Source organism: Micromys minutus (assembly GCF_963924665.1).
Source record: "Micromys minutus genome assembly, chromosome: 5".
NCBI classification, from domain to species: Eukaryota; Metazoa; Chordata; class Mammalia; order Rodentia; family Muridae; genus Micromys; species Micromys minutus.
In genome coordinates, this window is record NC_137974.1 from 61,009,964 (window position 1) to 61,029,686 (window position 19,723).

The following is a 19,723-nucleotide window of genomic DNA, read 5'->3' on the forward strand; positions in this document are numbered from 1 at the left end:
GAAAAATCTATGCAGAGAGGTTTAATTTGTAAATTTAATTTCTGCTGGTTAATTAGTCATACCCGAATGAAACAAAAGAGAAAGAGAGAGGAGAAAGAGGAAGAGGTTTAATCTAGTGCAGGCTTTGAAACAAAGCAGAAGATTAAAGCTAGCTTCTCAGGAAGAATTCTGAGAGTAGCACAAAGAAAATTGAATAACTGATATTAAACCATGACATGTCCGAGAAGGGGGGGTGGGAACTTAAATTCTTTCTAAATGAAACTATTCTTTCCCATAATTTCTTAAAGATGCATCCTTCCAAAAGGGTCAATATGAAACTTGTGGTTTTCTTTTGCATCTCCTTTAAGTCAGAGAGTTAAATCTCATTTCACTGACAAATTATTCCAGCTGCATCGTGAGTCTCTTAAAAAAGAGAAGATGTCATGCTTCAACGAATGGTTTGAGATCTTCAAGCTCAAGTTGCTCAGTCTAACAAGACTGTTGGTGGGGAAAGGGCTGGTCCCAGAAAAAGAGGCTACGAGGTCCAGCCACTAATTCTAACTCTTGTGGAGTCTGGGTATCCATGCTCTACAAGGGAAGCTGGGTTTTGCAGCACATCGTGCCAGATTGAAAAGATTTAGTTTAAAATATTTAGACATGAAGTTGGGCAATGACGTCCCTGAGTAACTTCAATTCCTGGAACAAAATAGACGTGTGGGGGGGGTTTAACTGATAGGAAGCCATGTCTCTCAAGTGATGTTTTGGAAAGAAATTTATTGGAAATGATGAGAGCCTAATTACAGTTAATTAAGTGGATTTTCTCCATTTCAGAAGCTGACCTGGGTTTGATGGAGACACGGGAGGGTCTGGTCTGGGTTTGAAAACACCCGGAGCATCTGCAGCCAGCTAGTCATCATCGCAGGCATGTAGAGCAAAGGCAAAGCCGGCTTGTATGCCTTAGAATATTCTGGAAAGAAGACACCAGAGTTACCAGATTGGGCTCAATACAGTGACTCCTGACGGGGAGTGGGACAATAAAGGATCCCTATAACTCAGGATGAGACACATGTCACTGGGCCTGCTTCACAGTGAGACCTTCACACACATCTAGCCCCACAGAGCTCCCACTTCACAGCAAGGGGCAGCAGTGAAATATGCAGGCAGGAAGTAGAAAGTTCTATGAGGCATAGAAGGACACAAACAGGGAAAGCAGATAGTGGGTATGGGCATATTGTTCGTGGTAGCCCTACTGTGTGGCAGCCCTACTGTGTGTGGGAGTGAAAACAGTGATATTTGTCAGCCTCCTTCATAAAAACAGTGTACAGAATAAATTAGTTCTTTATGGTGGTTTGGATGAGAATGTCCTCCCCAGACTTGGGTTTTGATATGTGGTGCCCAGTAGATGGCACTGTTTAGAGATATAGGAGGTGTGACCTTGGGAATGGGCTTTAGGGTTTAATGCCTTACAGCAAGCACTCCGTGTGCTTTCTCTGTTTCCTGCTTGCAGAAGATGTGAGCCCTCAGTTTCTGCTCCCATTGCCTGTAGCCTCTATTCCAAGCTGTGGACTCTAAACCTCAGGCACTATAACCCTACATAAACTTTGTCTTCTGTCAGTCGCCTTGATCATGGTGTTTCATCACAGCAACAAGAAATTAACAAATATATTTCATTTCTGCCTATCCTGTAACCCCACAACCCCCATACATTTGTATAAAAGAGGAATGCATAACCCTGTGAAAAACCCAAGTGGTGATTCTAGGAATGTTGAGTCACATCAGACAGTGATTACGAATTCAAGTCTTGGAAATTTCATACTTAATAGAAGTCACCCCTTTGTAGGAATTGTGAGAAATTTAAATTCTGTTATTTCCCTTTCAATGGTGTAGAAAGAAGATTGGGAAATACATGGGAAGAGTTTCATTCATACATAGATTTAACAAGAGATGATTAGATTTTGGGAAAGCAATCATACCAGATCCAAGATGGTGGCCAGAAGAAGATTGATAAAGGAGCTTGAAGAGATCTGCAAATGCAGAATGAAAAGCTTCCATAACGTCCAGGTTGATGAAGCTAATTTATTCACTTAGCAAGGGCTTATTGTTCCTGACAACCGTCCATATGATAAGAGAGCCTTCAGAATTGAAATCAACTTTCCAGCAGAGTATCCATTCAAACCACCCAAGATCACATTTAAAACAGAGATCTACCACCCTAACATCGATGAGAAGGGGCAGGTCTGTCTGCCAGTAATTAGTGCTGAAAACTGGAAGCCAGCCACCAAGACTGACCAAGTAATCCAGTCCCTCATCGCACTGGTGAACGACCCCCAGCCTGAGCACCCAGTCCAGGCTGACCTAACTGAAGAATACTCTAAGGACCGTAAAAAATTCTGTAAGAATGCTGAAGAGTTTACAAAGAAATATGGGGAAACATTCCACCAAGTTTGAGCAGAGACCCCGAGCTCAAATTATTCAGATAACCCCACAAAGCAGGACTCTGTGGAAATTGACACGTGCCGCCAACTGGCGTCTGCTTGTGGCAGTTACTAACTTTCTACCGTTTTCTTAATCAGAAGTGGTCTAGGTAACTTGTAAAGAAGGGTTAAAAAATTCAGATGTTCTAAAAAACGAACAAACAGGATGATTAAATATTTGCTTTGCAAGATCTATGCTTGCAGCAGAAACTTCCAAAGGGGCTCAAAACCCATCCCTGTAATTACTTACTTAGGATGCTAAATCTGAATTGAACAGCATGAAAGAGAGCACAAGGCATGAACCTCAAATGATAGTAAGTCGAGTCTGTACACCATTAGGATCAGAAAAGATAGAAACTTTTTCAAGGAGGTTTACTGCTGCCCTGAGAACACACTGAACATCGCAGCTAATCTAAAGTGAGAATGTGGGGGTCCAGCTAAGACAGAGTCCTAAAATGGACTTGCTAGGGTATATGGACCAAAAGACTAGAAAACAAAGCATATATATATATATATGCCAAAGGGTTTCACAGGAGAGGCTGGAGAGATGGCTCAATGGTTAAGAGCACTGGCTCCTGTCCCAGAGGTCCTGAGTTCAAGTTCTAATAAACACACGGTATGTCATAACCATCTGTAATGAGATCTGATGCCCTCTTCTGGTGAGTCTGAGGATAACTACAGTGTGAGTGTACTCATATAAAATAAATACATTTTTTAAAGAGTGGTTTCACAGATGAGAAGTAGTTCAGCTGTAACAAAACCAGAGCAACTCAGGAGTCAACTGCTAATTCTCACTCACAGCATCATCACAATGACTTGGGGTCTGGCTTGTAAAACTGGGTGGCAGGGGATGTCCTTATGCCACAGGTTAAGAGCCATATCAGCAAGATCGATGTATAGTGAGACCTTCAGAGAAGTTGAGTCTCTTCCTCTGACTACATCCTACCATCCTGTAACATCTACACCCACACTAGGAAGCAAAAGGAAAGCTCCCTGGAACTCTTTGTTTAGCTTGATCTGGAAGTCTACACTACAAACTCTCTTTGGTAGAAAGAATAGCAGCACACAGTGTTATCTGAGGGCTGGGGATGGGCCTCAGTTGGTAGAGCGCTTCTCTAGCATTACAAAGTCCTGCCTTTTGTCCCCAGCACTGTGGAAACCAGACATGGTGGTGCAAATTTATAATCATAACTTTCGGAAAGTGGAGGAAGTGGGATCCAAAGTTTGAGGTCAACTTGGGTTACGTGAAACCCAGTCTCAAAAATAAAAAATAAAAAAAGGAAGTCTTCTGAATACTTAAGGGGAGGAAGACAGACTATTTTCTAAGTCTACTTCCTTTTAGAAAACCAGTATTGGGAAGAACAGACACATATTTTACACTCTGAGTGGAGGACGCTCTTCCCTCTTAAAGTTAGCACAGATAAGGAATGTAGGTAGTAGGTAGTAAATTGGGAACTGGATTATGTTAACTACAGTCATTCTATTTTCCTTCTACTTCGTCTAATATCTGTTAGCAGCTTTCATGGTGTGTGTGTAATGTCTGTTCAGACATACCTGTGTGTAGGTCAGTTCCCATCCCACTTTGAGGCAGAGCACCCCTGTTTTCTGTTGCTGTGCCACATGCCCCATAGCTAGCCTTAAGGTTTAAATCATTCTCCCATCTCCACCTCCCATTTCACCCCAGGAATGGCCAAGTTACAGGTTCCTGTCCCCGAATCTGGCTTTCTGCATCCAGTTTGTCTGTGGACTCTAGAGATCCGACTCAGGCTTTCAGGGGGGCATACCAAGTGCTTCACCTGATAAGCTATCTCCAAGGCCAATTTCAGTGCCTTGTTACAACCAGACGTTATCCAATAACTCCAACCCTTAGGACAATTCCCTTTGTTCTTAATCACTTCTGCTAAAAAATGGTGACAAATTTAAAAGGAATTCCTGTCCGCACCTTCTCTACCAGCTCTGAGTCTTCAGAATAGGATCCTAAAGGCCAGATGAAAGGGATGGGAGAAGAAAATCCCACAGTAAGCCAAGCTTTTGGCTCAATATCATTTTAAATGTACTAAGCAGTGTCCTTAGCTTTTCTAACTTGTAACTGTTTGTGGCAGAAGAACCAGTTTCTATGGGCTAAAATGGCTCCACAGGCAAAGGCACTTGACACCAAGCCTAATGGCTTGACTCAAAAACCCAGAACCCTACATGGTTCCAGAACAGAACTAACTCCTGTAAGTTGTCCTCTGATTTCCACATATGTGTCATAACATGTGCATGCCCCATTCACACACACATACACATAGAGACATGCACACACAGGCGCACATTTTTCAAAAAAGAGCTAGTGTTGATGACTGAGCTTTGACACTATGTTTCTCTTCAGTTCCACTCTCACAATACTAAGTTGCTCTGGGGATGAACATTAATACTGCCAGGGTTTTCCAGCAAATTGAGATTTAAGAACAACAGGCTGCTCTTAGCAACCTGTGACCTGAGAACTTGTAGCTACCCAGTAATAACAGAAATGAATCAATATCCTCCGTAAATATGTAAAGGAATTGTGTTGGGTGCTGATTCCATCTCTCCATGCCGGACTGGCCAGCTAGCTACCCATCGATGAACACATGTGGGTAGCTCTTGTTTAGTGCCGATTCCTTTCCCCCTAAAACTGGTTTTCACACTGACTGGTGGTTTTAAGATCTTTGCGTATTTATTTCACATTGTGAGAGGGTGGTGGTAATTTTCCCAGTTTAAAATCTTTTCCCTAGCGATAGGAAAGAGTAGAAATGGATCAATAAATCTACACTTATAAGAATAACTAATAAAAAAGAGTCAGACTTTGTCTAATGCCTTTAAGAGGATAAATCCACTAACAAGGAAATATATTGTTACTGCTATTATTATCATTATAATTTCTTCCGTAGTAGTGAGGGTTGAATTCAGGCTCTTGCACATGCCTCCAACTGGAGACCAAACACATGAGCCAGTGGGAGACAATTCATGGCATAATTCTGAGCCATAGGCTGGAAGCTGTCGCAAGGCAGCAATTGGGCAGCCACACACTCACCTTCTTCATCTCCATGGCTGAAGTCTCACTGTCCTTCACTAAATAACGACAAACTCAGGAACTAATATGTCAGTGGGACAAGGTAGCCGTGTACCCGAAATCCCAGCACTTGGGAAACTGAGTCAGGAGTAGCATGGGTTGCTGGGCAACCTGGATTACAGAGTGAAACTTGAGTCTATAGTGTTTCAGCAAGAGGAACAAATTTTACTGGTCCATATCTCATCCTGTCTCTGTGTCTGCCTGACTGTGTGTCTGTCTCTTGTTTGTGAAACCAAATTCGGATGTGAGATTTGTTGCTATTTTAATACTTTTTACCTTTATTTTCTCAGTTTTCGCCCTGAAAGCATGTATATTTTAAGTCATACGTTCACACTGTCTGCAGCTGTGCCTGGCACCCGTGTTTGAGGCAGTGCTGAGCCTGGGGAGTCTTGACTTCTAAGTCCCTTTACCTCAGACAAACCCCCGACTCTGAGTTTGAAATACAGTATTCATTGTTCTTTGGCAAAGAAAGTAGCTGTCTATTCGAGTTACACTGCGTTATGTCACGCTGGTGGCTGAGCTCCACCAATAGCTGCGTCCTGGGCTTTCGGCTCCTGTGATAAACACCATGACTAAGAGCAATTTGAGGAGGAAAGGGTGTTTGGGTTTTTTTCAGGTTTTGTTTCTCTACCTTACAGCGTGTGGTTTTTCATGAAGGGAATTCAGGCGAGAAACTCATCGTAGGCCTGGAGCGAAGGCCACAGAGGCGTGTCCACTTGCTGACTGGCTCTCCAGTCTCATGTTCCGGTTCCTTAACCCTACAACCCAGGACCACACACTCAGTGGTGTGGACCTACCACATCAATTACTAAACCGAGAAAATGCCTTCACAGGCTTGCCTTGTGACAGGTCCATCGTGATGGAGACAGTTCTCAGCAGACATTGTTCCCTTCTCCCACGTGAAGCTAGCTAGCTTCTGTCACGGCAAGAACAACAAATAAATAGCCAGCAGGTGCTCTTTGTCCTGTTTTGATGTGGTACACAGTCATAGTGTGTGTGGGGTCAGGGGGCTGTTGTTGATGGTCAAAGGGGGGATATCACTTGGTATATTTTAATATTTTGCTGAATTACATTATTTTTTTTAATAATTTAGGATTTGTTACTCCTTCAAGGAGATGAGATTTTTTTTTCAATGCTATCTTTACAAGATTTTGGTACAATGTTATGTTGGCTTTCTAAAAATAATCAGAAAGCTTTCCTATCTTCCCCAGGCCTCTGAAACAATTTGTAAAGCATCAGAATTGACAGTACCTGAAATAGGAGCCTGGTCCCAGGGGAGCTGTCTGTCTGTCTGTCTGTTTCTCTCCCTCCCTCCCTTCCTCTCTCCCTCCCTCCCTCTCTCTCTCTCACTGTCTCTCTGTCTCTCTCTCTGTCTCTCTCTGTCTCTCTCTCTCTCTCTCTCTCTCACACACACACACACACACACACACACACACACACACACACGTACCCAAGACTGACCTTCAACTCCTTACCTTCCTGCCTCTGCCTCCCAAGGCCTGAGCTTACATGTATTTCCCCAACAAGCTTGGCCAGTTGTTTTCTCTTCTTGATTAAGTTGGGTAAAGCTAGCAACAGGCAGACCCTACAATAACCATGTCTGGATTGAAATCCTGCCTCAGTGACTTCTTATCTTCATACAAAGAAGTGTTGCTCTTAGAACACATTCAGTTAGACCATGAAAACAAATATCGGCACCCAATGGCCTGTGGCTCTGCCATGATCACTGGGGAAAGCAAAATCACGTACTGGCCCCTCAAATTTCTTTCTGAAAGCTCTACATGTCACTTCCGGTCAGCTTCACGAGTCAAAGCAGGATGTGCCTGAGCCTGTGTTGCTGAGGCAGACAAGTGGAGCCCCACCCCCAGCTGGACCACAAACCAGAGGGAGTGACATGAACAGGATATGAGGTCTGGGGAGAACCACCGAACCTCTCGGGCTTCCATGTAGCTCCATAGGAAAACTATAATAAATGACTTTATTCCTGCAGTGCACTGTAGGCCAGGCTCCAGTGGGCTGATGTGCTTGGCAGCTTTCTTACTTATAAGCCCACCCTCTTTAACAAGAACCGCATCATTAATATTGTACGCTATACTGCTCATAATCTGTAAGGCACAGAGAACCGGGTTGAAAGTCTACCAATCTGGAAAGACTTTTCAGTCTTCTCATAAGGCATCTTCATGGCACTGGGACACTCCATGCTGGCAGTCCTGTATACAGGACATCCTGTATACAGATGCCAGAACCAACAACTACTCTCCTCCAACACGTCGATGTTTTTACCAGAATTCTGGCCAAAGGATGGTAATGTGTATTGGATATGATTTGACTATGTCTCCCAAAGTTCGTGCATTAGGAGCCCAGTCCTGGGCAGCAATGTTAAAAAATAATGGGATCCTTAACCCTTAAGAGGTAAATATAAACAAGGAGGTAATTACTGTCCCCATATAGGTCCAACTGACTTCTTTTCCCTGTTTCTGTTTCTCTCTTTCTCTCACACATACCCACACATAACCTCCTCATACAGCGCACATATCACACATACATATATACACATATCACATCCATCTCAAATATAGTTCCCCCATATATATATGCACACACCCTACACATTTTCACACATAGGAATCCCCATATTCCTATCACAATGTCACCTACAACAGTTCTAACCACAGATAATACTATTGTTATTTGGGTGTTTCTCTCCCAAACTATAATAAAATAATTCTATTTCTCTCTTGTACTTAGCCTCAAGTATTTTGTTATAATCCCAGAAAACCTAATATAAATGGCTCCCTCCTAGCACCCACTACTTTTTTTCCATTAATTTACTAATTCATTCACAATTTGCACCCCTCCTCTCTTCCCAGTACCCCATTCACATAACCCCTTCTTTTCTCCCTTTTTCCCTATCCCCTTCTCCTTTGAGAAGAGGGAAGCCACCCTGAGTACCAATCCACTCTGGGACATCAAGTCACTACAGGACCAGGCACATCCTCTTCTACTGAGGCTAGACAAAGCAACCCGGCTTAGGGGATCATAGGTAGGCAACAGTCAAGGACAGTCCCTGTTCCAGTTGTTGAGGGACGCGTACGAAGACCAAGCTGCACATCTGCTACATATGTGCAGGGGGCCTAGGTCCAGCTCATGCTTGCTCTTTGGATGGTGGTTCAGTCTCTGAAAGCTCTCAAGAGTCCAAGTTAGTTGTTTCTGTTGTTTTCTTGTGGAGTCCCTATCCCCTCCAGGCCCCTCAATCTTTCCCTCAACATTTCCACAAGATTTTTGAAGCTCCATCCAGTGTTTGGCTCTGGGTCTCTGTTTGTTTCACTCAACTGCTAGGTGGAGCCTCTCAAAGGACAGCAATGCCGGGCTCTTGTCTGCACACATAACAGAGTATCATTATTTCTTAAGGAATGGTTCCTCCCTGTGGCATGGGTTTCAAGTTGGACTGGTCATTGGTTGGCCATTCCCTTGGTCTCTGTTCCATCTTTGTCCCTGTACTTATTGTAGGCAGGACACATTTTGGGTCAAAGGTTTTGTGGGTGGGATATCCTTATTCCTCTACTGGGAGTCTTGCTTGGCTACACTTCAGACTCCATATCCCCCATTGCAAGGAATCTCAGTTAGAGGCTCCTCATAATCTCCCTGGAGCCTCCCCCATTCCTAAAAATGCCCTTATGCCTAACACAAATTTCCATTCACTCTCCTGGACCCGTCTCCCCTGCTCTCCCTACACCTGATCCCCCATTCTCTGTTTCCCTCCCCACCCCCTCTCTCATCCAGTTCCCTCCTGCCATCCCCCCTCCAATGACTATTTTGTTTCCCCTTCTGTACTGGCTGGTTTTGTGTGTCAACTTCACACAAGCTGGAGTTATCACAGGAAAAGGAACCTCCCTTGAGGAAATGCCTCCATGAGATCCAGCTATAAGGCATCTTTTCATCTGGTGATCAAGGGGGAAGGCTCATTGTGGATGATGCCATCTCTGGGCTGGCGGCCCTGAGTTCTATAAGAGGGAACCTGAGCACGCCAGGAGAGCAATCCAGTAAGAAACACCCCTTCATGGCCTCTGCATCAGCTCCTGCCTCCAGGTTCCTGCTCTGTATAAGTTCCAGTCTTGACTTCCTTTGGTGATGAACAGCAATGTGGAAGTATAAGCTGATAAACCTTTTCATCCCCAAGTTGCTTCTTAGTCATGATGTTTTGTTGGACCATAGAAACCCTGATGAAGACACCTTCTGAATGAGATTAGGCATCCTCCCTTGAGTCCTCCTTGCTATTTAGCTTCTTTGGATTTGTGAATTATAGCATGGATATCCTGTATGTATATTTATGGCTAATATCCACTTATAATTTTGGATCTGGTTTACCTTATTCAGGATGATATTTTCTAGTTCCATCCACTTGCCTTAAATTTTCATAATGTCCGTATTTTTAATAGCTGAGCAATGGAATTGAATTGAAGACCCAGAAATAAACCCACACACATATGGACACTTGATTTTTGACAAAGAAGCCAAAACCATACAATGGGAAAAAAAGAAAGTCACTTCAGCAAATGTTGCTGGTTTAACTGGATGTCTACATGAGGTAAACTGCAAATAAGTTCATATTCATCATCCTGCAGAAAACTCAAGCCCAAGTGGATCAAAGACCTCAACATAAAATCGGATGCACTAAATATAATAGGAAAAAAATGGGGAATAGCCTAGAACCACTGGTACATAGAGAACATTCTGAACAGAAAAATGGCTCAGGCGCTAAGATCAGCAATTAATAAATGGGGCCTCATGACACTGAAAACCTACAACGCAAAAAACACTGTCAATAGGACAAGACAGCAGCCTACAGATTGGGAAAAGATCTTTGCTAACCCTACATCTGACAGAGGACTAATATATAAAATATTCAAGACGTTAAACACCCAGAAAATAACCCAATTTTTAAAAAATGGGGTACAGAGTTATACAGAATTATCAACAGAGGAATCTCTAGTGTCAGAGAAACACTTAAAGAAAAGTTCAATGCCTTTAGTCATCTGGGAAATGCAAACAAAAATGACTCTGAGGTCAGAATGGCTAAGATCAAAAACTCAAGCGTTAGCAAATGCTGGCAAGGATGTGGAGCAAGGGGAGCACTCCTCCATTGTGGGTGCAAACTTGAGCAACCACTCTGGAAATCAATTTGGCAATTTCTCGAAAAACTGGGAATAGTACTTCCTCAAGATCCAGCTATACCACTCCTGGGCTAAAAATTGCTACCGTTGGGATTCTGTAAACCCCACCCCTCGGTGACCTGGCACTATAAAAGGGGCTGCTTGCCCTTTCCTCCCTCTCTCTCTCTCTCTCTCTCTCTCTCTCTCTCTCTCTCTTGCTCTCTTGCAGCCTTGCTTTCCCCCCATCCCTCCTCTTCCCCTTTCCTTCCCCCTCTCTCTCCACGTGCTTATGGCCGGCCTCTACTCCTCTATTTCTCTCTCTCTCTCCCTCTCTCCCCCCCCTCTCTCTCTGCCTCTACTATCCTCTTAACTCTCCCATGACCTGAATAAACTCTATTCTGTACTATACCGTTGTGTGGCTGGTCCCTCGGGGGGGGGGGGGGGGGGGAAGAGATTCCCAACATGGGTCCCCCAGAGGCATCTCCCTTGCCCCCAGACTTCACTGCATCTCCATGGACCATATCCCCACCACTCTCTTCATCCTTTTCCTAACATTGGTGCCGAAACCCACAACATCATCTTTTAACAACAGTTCCATAGCAGCTTTATTCATAATAGAGTGACACTGGAAACAACCCAGATGTGCCCCATTTGAAGAATAGATAAATAAATTGTGGCTCATTTGCACTTGCTATTTGTTAACCTTACACACTTATGACTTGCACACTTTTATAGGATACTCCCCGAAGAATGTCTCATGCAAAGTCAAACTTTAAGAAGGCCATCGCAAGATGCTCAGTGACAGTCAATACACATTACACAGGTGTAGAGAGGAGATTAAGCATGGAATTTGCCTTCACAGATCTTATCACTCAGGGAGGATACTTACATTAATTGAATTATAATGAAAGGAAACTATAAAGACTTGTGCAGAACTCCATACAAGTTTATAACATCCAGATCCAGCCACATATTTCAAAGCTTCCCCAAGGAAATGGAAAACAGGTTGGGATCTGAAGAAATAGGACAGGAGCTTATCTGATAGAAGGTTAAAAAAACAAAACGAAAAACAAAAAAACAAAAAAACAAGAGCCCAAGAGGCAGACAGACTGACAGACTGACAGGACAAACACACATCGGGATCCACAAATCCCTACCAAAATATTACCTGCAACCAGAGACAATAGTGTTGTCATTTGGACTTTTAGATCCTATGTGCTAGAGTGTGGGATGGAACCGGGAGACTGGGAGCCGCAGTTCACAGTGGTGCTCTGAGAGGTTCCGGTAGCCAGAGCCCGTCACTACCCACAGTCACCAGCTCAGTCCATAGAGAAAGGCAATACATAAATCTGATATCTTTCCCTGGTATTTCCTAACCTGACCAACAAATGTGTGTGGTGTGTGTGTGTGTAACTTTATTTGAGGGGGATGGGCTCATGTGCCAATTTAAATGTGTGCAGACCAGATAGTCTGTTCTCTTCTACCTCGTGGGTCCCAAAGATTGAGCTCCCACCATCAGGGTTGGTGGCAAGCCCTTCTATCCAGTCAACCATCTTGTCAGCCCCTAAACTGACTCTTTAAATGATAACAAGGAAAAAAAGATTGGATAGGGAGAGGTCAATGTTTTATAAACTCCTTCCCTCCATAAAACGTGATGATTAGGAAATTATCTCCATAGAAAGGATCGTCAATCAAGGGAGGGAACAGGGACCAGCAAGGCTAAGTAGCCTGCTCTAGGAGCCATGGGTAATAAGAAATTGCTGCAAACTATGGGACCCTCCCTGGTAATAAATATTGTATCTGTATTACACCCTGCAGCCAACAATAGACTAGGAGGAAAATACACCATACCAGCGGTTTCCTGTGTGTGGTCTTAAAATCAGCAACATCGGTGCCCCACCTGGGGATTTATTATAAATACAGATTTTCCTGAGCCCTTCACCAGTTTACTGAAGAGATCGGGAATTGTAGGTGCAGCAACCTGCCGTGAGCCCGGATTCTAAGAACCAGCGCACCAGGTCAGTGTGCTGCAGAGCATCTAATAATGAGACTTTAAACCCCCACTTACTATTCTTGGAGCATCTCTTCTCCTCACATAAACAGCGCCCTGGGGGTTTTAACCTCTAAGGAAAGTGCTTCCATTGGTATTGTGAACACGCGGTTGGCAGCAGCGGACCAGCTGCTGTTCTGCACGCAGATGTTTTACTGGGATATAAAAACAACCCAGCAGAGCCGGGGCCCCAGGCTTGGGGGGCTAACAGCGCGTACATTTTCCATGCTCCTGGAGAACGGCAAGCCCCAGAGGAGTAAAAAGAGACTTCCTGTCCCTTTGTAGTTATTAAAAAAAAAAAAAAAAAAATACCGAAGGCGAGACTTCAAAGCTCAAAAGAGGGTTCCCATCCTTAATAAAGAAAATCCATCCAGCCCCACCCTGACCCCAGACAGAGAGAGTCATCCTTGGGGAAGCATTAAGTCAAATCACTGTGGTGCCCTTTGGGGCAAAATTAGTAACAGAAACTGTTTGAAGAAGCTTGGTGGTGAGGCTTTCCCTGGGATCGACCGAGGAAAGAGCGGAAATGCAGGCAGGCTGTGGGGTGCCTGGAAGCGGCAGGCCTTAGGGTTGCTAGTCAGCACAGCTGGATTGACAGGGGTGGGGGTGTACATCTGGGCCTAAGGGTGTGTCGAAGGATGGGAAGTGCCTTTTGTTACAGAAGGTGGTACGCCTTCTTCTCTCATCTCCCAGCCAAGACCTCAAATAAAATTATTTCCCCCTGGAAACGCCCATCTCGGAACCTGCGACCTACTTCGCTGGGCCTTGAAGGAGGCTGCTTTCACGGGAGTGGCAAAAGGGAGGACATACTGTTGCCCACCTCCTCTCCCACCCCTCCCTCACCCCACCTCCACCTTCTTTCTTCCCACCCCCCCACCATCCCTCACCTCAGGCTATGCTCTAGACAGGGGTCAAATGTCAACTTTCTGCTAGGTCGAGCCGGACTTAAGGGCTGCGAAAGCAACAGCCACGGAACCTTTTCTTCAGATGGAAGTCCGAACAGAGCAAAGCTGGCTTTTGCATTTTCCAGTAGAGCCCCGGGAAGTTCAGAGAATCAGTCCAGGAAGAAAGCAGGTTAAGTGGGAAGCAAAAACCCTCAATCACTTCAGATCCCGTGATGAGAGAAAAGCTGAAAAAGCTGGATTATACCCTAGGAAGCATGTTTTTTGGCTCCCCACAGGGGCATGCCCACTAGCAAATATTTAATCAATTCATTATTCATTTGGTCACAAAAGAAAGACTAAAAGGAAACATACTTTGATTTTTCACCAAGCAATGGCTACAGGTAGGAATTGGGTGGTTCTCTTTCTTGATAAATAGGGCTGTGGGGGCGGGAAGGCTTGTTTTGTTTTTCTTGGCTTTTGTGTTTATGCTCGGTTCTTGTTGCTGGGATTGGCTTTTTTGTTTTGTTTCGTTTTGTTTCTTTCTTACTTTTTTCCAGCGGATGCTAATTACAGAAAACAGCCAGCATTCTAAATGAATATTTATTTATTTTTGGTAAAAAGGCTTCCGTGACCATGCATAACTTGTAAATTATACCACGAAGGTTACAGAAAGATTGAATACAAAGATTTAGATGGGCTCTTAGGTGAGGGCTGCTCAGATGGTTCCGCAGTCCACAGTTCCTACTCTTCTAGGGGACCTGAGTTTTGTTTCCAAGGGGCACATCTGCCTGTAACTCCAGCTCCAGGGGATCCAATGCTCTCTTCTGGTCTGCATAACATGAACAACACACACACACACACACACACACACACACACACACACACTTGATAATAAAAGCTTCATTAAAAAAATCAGGTTGATAAGGCTGGGGATCTGACACTCACTGGCTGCTCCTTCAGAAGACTGAGGTTTGATTCCTAGCACCCACATGTTATAATCACCTCCATCTCCAGGATACCCAACACCTCCTTCTAACCTCTGTGGGCACATACACATGTACATAATTGAAAATAAATGTAGAAAAAAAGTAATAACATCATAGATAATAGTTTGGTATTTGTCTTGTAATGTCCAAAATTAATCTGTAAGCCCTGCCATGCTGGGAATTAGGGTTCTTGGGAAATAACAAAGCATCATGGGAAAGTACAGTGGTCTATAGGTTTACCCTTAGCAGCCCCTGCAACACGTGTCTCAAGATCATTCTCTTCCAGGAAATGGTCCCCACTAACGTCCATCTCTTGGTCAGTATCTAATATTTTATAAAGCTTGTTTTAAATTTGGTCCAAAATGTTGGAGTTATTTTGTTTTCCCAGCATATCCCAAGATTATCCATCTCCGAAATCAACATGCAAACTGTAAAGACGGAGTAGTGGAGGGGAAAGAGCATCACTCTCTGGTGTCTGATCTCCACCGTTTCTGTTGGTAAGGGCCAGGTTCCTTCATGCTTGCGGCCCCTCTCTGACTCACCCCTGGGGGCAGCAGCTGCTGCTTTTTATTCGCTCTCCTTTGGCAGTTTCATACATGTCTATAATGAATTTTAGTAGTCTGATCCTTCCCTCTTTCCCTTGCAACCCTTCCCTTTTCGCCACGGAGAGCCCCTCCTTCTTTCAAGTCTTCTGTGTGTGATTGACTCAGTCTAAGGGTAAGTTGCTTGCGTGAGCATGGGTAGGAGCTTATTTCCTGGAGCAGGGGCAACTTGTCAATGTTTACAGCACCGCAGACTCTGATAGCTACTTCCTTAGCAAACATTAACTTCCATTAGTCCTGGGAAGGGCGGGACCTCAGGGGACCCTCCCACACACTTAATGCCAACGACTCAAACACCTGCAGCTAATGGTCAGGTAACCACATGAAGACAACAGCTAGGTCAAGTCCAGAACGGTTTTTACATTCTTTCTGTCTCCCCTTCCCTGAGCACTGGAGAACATGATAGCGCTGCCCCATGTAGGGCGAAGTACGACTCCAGCCTTGTTAGTCTCAAATAAAATGTTATTACCGCACACTTCCTGGGTCTGTCTCCTCCGACCCTTTCTCAGTGTCTGCCCTAGGGCAATTGACCTCACAATGGAGAAAGAAAATGGTTACCTCTAGTAACACTGTTGATAAGTCGGTCCACGGCCTGTCATGCTAACCTTTCCGACCACAGGCATGGATGGCTCTTCCCTTGCAGAGAATGAGAGGTGTGCTGGGTTTCCCCTCCTCCACATCCAACCCCTCTCCTCTCCAAGTGCCAGGGAGATTTAGAGGATCCGTGTGACCTCCAGAGTTTATCAAATCTTCATGGTCTTTGGATTTGAAGATTCTCTCTCTGGAATCTTCCCTTGGGCTGAACTGGAACATTGACTGGGGAAGAGGCGCAGCTGGACCAGCAGTAGAAAGTACTATACTGTTTCACACTGCTGCTCAGTATGTCGGCCATCTCTAACATAAGGGATTCTTTTTTAACAGCATCTATAAGAAAGAAATGGGGTCAGGGAGACAGCTCAGCAGCTAAAAGCTCTTCGAGTACGAGTCCAAGTTCAGTCCCAGAACCCGAGTGAAAAGCCAAATGTAATGACACATTCCTAGAGTGACAGGGGAGGCAGAGACAGGAGAACCAGATGCTGGGGCATGCAGTGGGGCAGAAACTACACCCAAAATTGCCCTTTGACCCCTGTGCTCCACATGAGGCATGCACACCAACACACACACACACACACACACACACGCATGCACACGTGTAAGAACACACACTTTTAATCCTTTTTTGTTGTTGTTCCTTTAAGTGCATGGGGATTTGCCAGCATGTCTGTCTACTTATTTCCATGCCTGATGCCTCCAATGCTGAAAGATTTCACCAGATACTCAAGAACTGGAGTTACAGACAGTCGTGAGCCACCATGTAGGTTCTGAGAATCCAAACCTGGTCTTCCGGACGGTCAGAAAGAGCTCTTAACTGCTGAGCCGTCTCTCCAGACCAAATAAATACTTTTATAAAGACAAAAAGAAATAGACAAGAAACGTAACATTTCACCAAGTGCTGGGGATAAGGATGCTCTGTGCTGGACGAGCTAAATATTTGCTTGATCCCGGAGACAAGCCTAGAACAACCCTTCTGCCCCAGTTCTGATTTTATAGGGTCTCATGAGGACAAAGGTCGTAACCAAAGTCATAAACATAAAATCCTAATCAGGGTGTACTTAGAGGTACCTACTCACAGTACTTAGCAGACTGGGTTGGCTGCATAGAGAGTTCCAGGACGGCCTGAGCTATGACATGGGACTTTATCTCAAAACAATAAAATAAAGAAATTACCTAATAAAAGTATTGTTTAAAACCAAAATATTTATATGTCAAAGATCTTTTACTGGGAAGATAAAACAGATGAAGCTAAATTCTTGTAATAGCCAAAAAATCTGTACTGGCTGGTTGTGTGTCACCCTGACAAAAGCTGGAGTTATCACAGAAAAAGGAGCCTCAGTTGAGCAAATGCCTCCATGAGATCCAGCTGTAAGACATTTTCTCAACTAGTGATCAAGGGGGGAGGGCCCAGCCCATTGTGGGTGGTGCCATCTCTGGGCTGGTAGACCTGGGTTCTTTAAGAAAGCAAGCTGAGCAAGCCAGGGGAAGCAAGCCAGTAAGTGACATCCCTCCATGGCCTCTGCATCAGCTCCTGCTTCCTGACCTGCTTGGGTTCCAGTCCTGACTTCCTTTGTGATGAACAGTGATGTGGAAGTGTAAGCTGAATAAACCCTTTTCTTCCTAGCTTTCTTCTTTGTCATGATGTTTTGTGCAGGAATAGAAACCCTGACTAAGACAGAATCAAAATATAGATAAATTAATACTGTATCTTTTCAGAGACAGTATTAATATTTTACTTTGAGGTCTTCAGAGAATTACAGATGTCCATGCTTCTTCCTGAGCTGGTGTGTTTCATGTAATCATCCATAAAGTGATTTCTTTATATTATATGCCTAGAGATTCAGGGCTAACCACCTCATTACTTCTAATATAGTTTATATATTTGCATGTGTGAGCGTGTGCATAGGTATGTGAATGTGCACATGCGTGTTTTTGTGTGTGCATATAAGTGATGGTTTGTATATGCCTGAGCTAGGGATTGGCACCATTAGGAGGTGTGACCTTATTGGAATAGGTGTGTCACTGTGGGATTGGGCTTTAATATTCTAGTCCTAGCTGCCTGCAAATCAGTCTTCACTTAGAGACCTTCAGATGAAGATGTATAACTCTCAGCTCCTCCTGCACCATGCCTGCCTGGATGCTGTCATGCTTCCACCTTGATGATAATGGACTGAACCTCTGAACCTGTAAGCCAGTTCCCCTTAAGTGTTGTCCTTTATAAGAGTTGCTTTGGTCATGGTGTCTGTTAACAACAGTAAAACCCTAAGATAATGTGCATGTGTACTCATGTGTGTGACTCTGTATGTGTGTGGGTACTCACACAAATAGGCATGCACATGTCACAGTGCATATGTAGAGGACCTTGAGTGCCAGTTCTCATTGTCAATTTTGTGGAAAGAGTATCTCTTGTTCTCTGGAATTCTCCTGTTTCTATCTCTCGTCTCTCTGAAGAAATGCTGGTATTACAGATGGCTCCTGCTCTGTCTAGCTTGATGTGGGTCCTGTGGATGCAACCCCAATACTCATGCCTTCCCAGTAAACATATTTACCCTTTTCTCCCTTTCTCTGGTCTTCATTCTAATACTATTTACAGAGACACAACCTGAGAGATTCCTCAGGCAAACAACATTCATCCAGGATGGTTTTAAGATGCAGAACGAAATAAAGACAGCATTCATCTCAGGTCAGACCATGCTGGGAGAGGCAAGCTTTGAGTGGACTGTACTCCAGAAAACATCAGCTGAGGCCTACCAGGACTCGGTTATTCCTTTTACCAAGCAGACAGAATGGGGACATTGCCATGGATAAATACAATCTCTGTGAGGCACGGCTGTACCCACTTTCTGATTCCTTCCTTCAACCAGAAGACAGAGGATTTGTTTATTTGGTTTGTTTGTTTGTTTCTGGCTTGTCCCAGATGTGCACAGTCTATTGACTGGTCCCAGACATGCACAATTCATCAGCTTGCACGCTGATGCAATGTATACACCAGTCAGCCCTTAGATTGTTAGTAGACCAATTAGAAGGAGACTTGAAGAGAGCATCTCACCACTCCCTATTGTGGGCCCCTCTCAAAAAATAAAAATCAATGGGGAAGGAAAACAGGCTCCTGGTTCCTGGAGCCTTATAGACAATTTCTCATTTATAATAGGTCTTCTTCATCACTGTCACTTTTATAAAACTCTCATAAACCTTAAAAAATGCTCTATAGCTTAAAAATCTAAGGCTAAAAAACACAGGGAATTCCAGATTACTATCCCCTAAATTCCCCAAATATTACCACAATTTCCATAAACCAGGAACTTTTAATTTGCTTGTATATTTATACTGTCATTTTCTTTCACAAAGGGTTGTGTGTAGCTGAGCGTGTCCTGGAGATCAGGACAGAGACAAGGCTGTCTTTGAGTTCCTGATTCTCCTGCCTCTACTTGTTGAGATTTCCGGCATATACTACCGTACCCCTAAAACAAGAATTTTTTGAAAATTACATTTCTGTTTATTATATGTGTGGGTCTGGAAGGAGGCTGTTCTCAGGTATTGACATTTTCAGTGCCTAGCTTTCTTAAGGTCCTAGGTTCAATTCCTGGCACTGCAGTTCAACAAGGGAAGTAGAGTGAACACCTACTTTTGCCATACACCTGAGATTTAAGCATTATCAACTGGCAAATACAGAGATACCTAGCTAAAAATAAAGGTAAACCTTTTTGTTTTCAAAGAAAGACAAAGAGAGGTTTAAAAATGAATTTCCACATTGAATGCACTTTTTGAGGAAAAATATGACCATAGTTGAAATGTGAGCAAACAAAACAAGCTGATATTCAGTAAAGATGTTTGGTAGCTGGTGCTACATGCCAAGGGAGAAGGGCATCGTTCTGAATGCTGATGTCTATCTTCTGCCCACTGCTTA

The 19,723-nt window shown here is 44.0% G+C and overlaps 1 pseudogene across 1 annotated transcript; it reads left to right on the forward strand.

The window, feature by feature from the left end:
• Positions 1 to 1,962: 1,962 nt before the first annotated feature.
• Positions 1,963 to 2,427, forward strand: LOC308421164 (ubiquitin-conjugating enzyme E2 L3-like; annotated as a pseudogene). The gene has a single exon. The product of its transcript is annotated as a ubiquitin-conjugating enzyme E2 L3-like (transcript).
• The last annotated feature ends 17,296 nt before the right edge of the window (positions 2,428 to 19,723 follow it).